The sequence below is a fragment of the Rhineura floridana genome, chromosome 5 (assembly GCF_030035675.1).
Source record: "Rhineura floridana isolate rRhiFlo1 chromosome 5, rRhiFlo1.hap2, whole genome shotgun sequence".
Classification (NCBI taxonomy): Eukaryota; Metazoa; Chordata; class Lepidosauria; order Squamata; family Rhineuridae; genus Rhineura; species Rhineura floridana.
The window spans coordinates 8,365,870-8,371,158 of record NC_084484.1 but is presented as its reverse complement, the minus strand read 5'-3'; positions in this window follow the sequence as shown (position 1 = coordinate 8,371,158).

Genomic DNA, 5,289 nt, shown 5'->3' with positions numbered 1-5,289 from the left:
TGTGAGGTGATGTGACAGGCAGATATGCTGGGAGATTTAGGACCAATTGGGAGAATGCCCAGCATGGAATAGCAATGGAAGAATTCAGGAATGAAGTACAGTTGCCACCATATACTATCAAAAATTACATTTCTAGACAAATTTCTAGACAGCTTCAGCTCGTTCAAAATGCAGCAACTAGGATGGCGACTGAAGTCAGGTTTGGGGAGTAAGTTCGTCCACTGCTGAAACAACTCCTCCAGCTCCCTATTTGTTTCTGACCACAATTCAAAGTGATTTTTCCCCATTAAAGCACTACATGCTATTCAGGACCAGGATATCTGAACCAGGCCTCCTTCCATATGAGACTGCTTATTAGGGATGGTATAGAGTATTTGCAAAATTGGCTTTGGTATAGAATTCAGGATAATCCACAAGTTTGTCTCATCGTCAAACAGGCTTCTAGTCTTTGCATGCATTCACGGCTGTTAGTGACAATGTAACTTTAAAAAAACGGTGACAAGAATTATGTCATTATTTATGCAATTATTTTTGTCATCTGCTTATGCTGTATACATTATAGAAAAATACAGCATAAGGAATAACTGAGGAAGTTATGTAACTTTTTGGAAAAAATAACACACACACACAAAAGGGGAGAACCAGGAATCATAATAACTAGCAGAACACAATTTATAGCAAATAGGAACTGGCAGCCCATTTGACAAAACGAAAAATGGAATGGAATCAGATAGCAAACCACATCCCTATTGCCTACACATTAAGATCATCTTCAAGGGCTCTCCTCTGGGTTCCAAACTCAGGTTTAATGAATGAGTTTTTTTTCCCTAAAAAGTATTTTTAATGCTTCATTAGTGAGCTCCTTGATAAGACTCTCAGCTGTAATGACTGCCCCTCCTTTAACCTCTGCCCCAATACCTGTTCTTTGCTTCAGCAACTAAGCAAGGCCTTTTCTGATGCCACCCCCAGACTTTGGAATTTCCTGCCCAGGGAAATCTGCTTTGCCCTCTCCGCATTGTTTGTCTGTCATGGTGTTCTATTTAGAAAGCCTAATTTTAAAAGCCTAACTTAACCTCCTGGTTTATGGTCCTGGGGAGAGGGCTTTATATTTATTTATTTATTTTATTTGTATCCTGCCCTTCCTCCCAGCAGGAGCCCAGGGCGGCATACAAAGCACTGAAACACTTTAAAACATCATAAAAACAGAACTTAAAATACATTAAAACAAAACAGCATTAAAAACATTAAAAAAACAACCTTTAAAAGGGTTAAAAACATTATTAAAAACATATTAAACAATTCTGACACAGATGCAGACTGGGATAGGTCTCAACTTAAAAGGCTTGTTGAAAGAGGAAAGTCTTCAAAAGGCGCCAAAAAGATAGCAGAGATGGTGCCTGCCTAATATTCAAAGGGAGTGAATTCCACAGGGCAGGTGTCGCCACACTAAAGGTCTGTTTCCTATATTGTGCAGAACAAACCTCCTGATAAGATGGTATCTGCAGGAGGCCCTCACCTGCGGAGCGCAGTGATCGACTGGGCATATAAGGGGTAAGACGATCTTTCAGGTATCCTGGTCCCGAGCTGTATAGGACTTTGTACGCCAAAACTAGAACCTTGAACTTGGCCCAGTAGCAAATGGGCAGCCAGTGCAATTCTTTCAGCAGCGGGGTGACATGTTGGTGATACCCTCCTCCAGTGAGCAGTCTTGCCGCCGCATTTTGCACCAACTGCAGCTTCCGGACCAACCTCAAGGGCAGCCCCACATAGAGCACATTACAGTAATCCAGTCTAGAGGTTACCAGTGCATGGACAACAGTGGCCAGGCTATCCTGGTCCAGAAACGGCCGCAGCTGTCTTACCAGCCAAATCTGGTAAAAGGCACTCCTAGCCACTGAGGTCACCTGGGCCTCTAGCGACAAAGATGGATCCACGAACACTCCCAGGCTACGGGCCTGCTCTTTCAGAGGGAGTACGACCCCATCCAAAGCAGGCAACTGGCCAATTATCCAAACTCGGGAACCACCAACCCACAGTGCCTCCATCTTGCTAGGATTGAGACTCAGTTTATTGGCCCTCATCCAGCCCACCACCGAGTCCAGGCAGCGGTCCAGGGCTTGCACAGCCTCTCCCAATTCAGATGTTATGAAGAAATAGAGCTGGGTATCATCAGCATACTGCTGACACCTCGCCCCAAAGCTCCTGATGACTGCTCCCAAGGGCTTCATATAAATGTTAAACGGCATGGGGGACAACATGGTACCCTGCGGCGCCCCACAGCACAGCTGCCAGGGGGCCAAAAGACAGCCACCCAATGCTATTCTCTGAGAACGACCCTAGAGATGGGATGGGAACCCCTGTAAAACAGTGCCTCCAATACCCATCTCACCAAGTCGACCCAGAAGGATACCGTGGTCAATGGTAACAAAAGCCACTGAGAGATCAAGTAAAAACAACAGGGTCGCACTCCCCTGTCCTTCTCCCGATAAAGTTCATCCATCAGGGTGACCAAGGCCAATTCAGTCCCATAACCAGGCCTGAACCCAGACTGTGATGGGTCAAGATAATCTGTTTCATCCAATAGTACCTGCAGTTGCTGCGCCACAACCCTCTCAATCACCTTCCCTAAGAAGGGGTTTCTTCTTTGCAACCGGTCGGTACCGACCGGTTTATTTGCAACCGGTCGGTAGTTGTCACAAACCAATGGGTGGGCTTTTTCAGGAGTGGTCAGATCACCGCCTCTTTCAAGGCAGCTGGAACCACTCCCTCTCGCAATGATGCATTGACCACACCCTGGATCCACTCGGTCAGACCCCCTCAGCAAGCTTTAATAAGCCAAGAAGGGCAAGGATCGAGAGGACACGTTGCTGGCCGCATCATTGCAAGCACCTTGTCCACGTCATTAGGCAGCATCAACTGAAACCGTTCCCAAGAAGTTACAGCAGACTTTGCACTGGACACCTCATTGGGGACTACAGTAGATAATAATAATAATAATAATAATAATAATAATAATAATAAATTTAATTTTTGTGTCGCCTATCTGGCCGAAACCACTCTAGGCGACGTACAACATTAAATTAAACAATACATAATAATACAATACATAATAAAATACAATGCAGTCAACAATAACCATTTTAAAAAGCGGCAGTACAGGGCCATCAATAGACGATTTTAAAACAATATAAAGAAATTAGCCCACCCCGGGGACCCCAAAGGCCTGTCCAAAGAGCCATGTTTTTAAGGCTCGGCGAAATGTATCTAGGGAAGGGGCATGGCGAAGATCGAACGGGAGGGAGTTCCAGAGAGTGGGGGCCGCCACTGAGAATGCCCTCTCTCTAGTCCCCACCAACCTAGCTGCTTTCGTTGGTGGGACGGAGAGAAGGCCCTGTGTGGCTGATCTGGTTGGGCGGCTTAGTTGGTGGTACTGGAGGTGCTCCTTCAGGTAAACTGGGCCGAGACCGTATAGGGATTTAAAGGTTAAGACCAACACCTTGAATTGGGCCTGGAAAACAACTGGAAGCCAATGTAGATGAAATAAGATGTGGATGAGGCATCAAGACTGCTATGAAGGCGAGCAAATTTACCCTCAAAGTGCCTTGCAAACAATTCACAGCGGGACTCCGAAGGGTCTGAGACTCCATTTCCTGGAGTTGATGTCAACAGACAGTATGGAAAAGCTCCACCAGACGGCTACTTGAGGATGCGATGGCTGCTCTCACCGCCACACAGTAGGCATGGTTATGATGTTTTATTCATGCCCGATTAGCCTCACAGCACATCTTTCGCCACTTGCACTCTAGCCGTCATCCAGCCTGTTTCATTGCCCTTAGCTCATTGGTGTACTAAGGTGCAAGCCGGGCTCCACAGTGCCGGAGAGGGTGCTCATGGGCAACCATGTCGAGAGCCCGACACGTCTCACTGTTCCACAGCGTGACAAGGGCTTTAACAGGGTCACCTACTCTATCTACTGAGAACTTCCCCAGGGTATTCAGGAATCCAGTGGATTCCATTAGGCTCCAGGGGCAGACCATCATAATCTGTCCACCACCCCTGCAAGGAAGGATCGGAGCCATAAGTCTAAACTTCACCAGGAAGTGATCTGACCATGACAATGGGGTGACATCCACCCCCGGTATGGATTTATGGCTTTTGTGATATCTTCTTGCTGCACCCATTGAGCTTAAGCAAAATATCTTCAACCAGCTGAAATTCGATCTTTTATTTTTAATTAGAAATGCAAACAATCTTGCAAAGAAGTGTTACCATTCAAAGTACTTGTGTGAAGTAGGAATCCCATCAAAGAAAAAGAAAAAAGTATTCAGTCTCTCCTAGATTATTTTTACAGTCACTATTGCCATTATGGATTTTTCAAATTCCGCCATGGAGTTGAAAATACCTCCTATGCCATTCCACATTCTGTGTTCTAATTTCAAAACAAAACCTTACAAAACTTATAGTCCTGAATTCAGAAATGCTTGCTTAACAACCCTCTAAGTTTTCATGGAGATACACAAAACACTCAGAGAGAATCCAGTGTTCAAACTCTAAAAGAAGAGAAAAAAATCCAGACCCCTGTTGGACTTTTTTCTCAGTCCTCTCATAATTTGTTGACATTAATTAAAAATCAGCCATGTTCACAGAGTACCTAAAGGCCTATTACTGACCTTTCCTCATACTCTGATCTTCGTCTTCTGCAGTTTCAAACTTTAAAAAATGCATGGCTGATTTTCAATTTATTTTAAAAAATTAACATTGGAGTCTATGATAGCGTAGGCATGCTCAGTAAGATCCAGTGTTCTAAAAACCAGACTATTTGGCTTGCCTAATCAGGGGGCCACAACCACTCCAGACATTTATTCCACTTTAAACAGTCATGACTTCCCCCAAAGAATCCTGGAAAGTGTATTTAGTGAAGGGTGCTGAGAGTTGCTAGGGGACTCCTATTCCAGTGGCCAGAGTGGTTTAACAGTCAGCCCCTCTTCCCAGAAAATTCTGGGTATTGTAGCTATGTGAGGGGAATGGGGAAACACCTAGCAACTCTCAGCACCCTTCACAAACTACACTTCCCAGGATTCATATGTCTGCTGTGGGGAAAAAAGATGGGGGAAACCCTGAAAAATGATACTGTTCACAAAGTTTTCCTTTTGGAAAGGAAAGGGGCTTTCCCTCTGCCCAGTGCCCACCCACCTAATCTTGTCCACTCCCTCTTCCCCCTCCCTGCCTTTCCCCATGTCACTTTCAGCTATCCTAAGAATATTGCACATGAGTAAATCCCACTGAGCT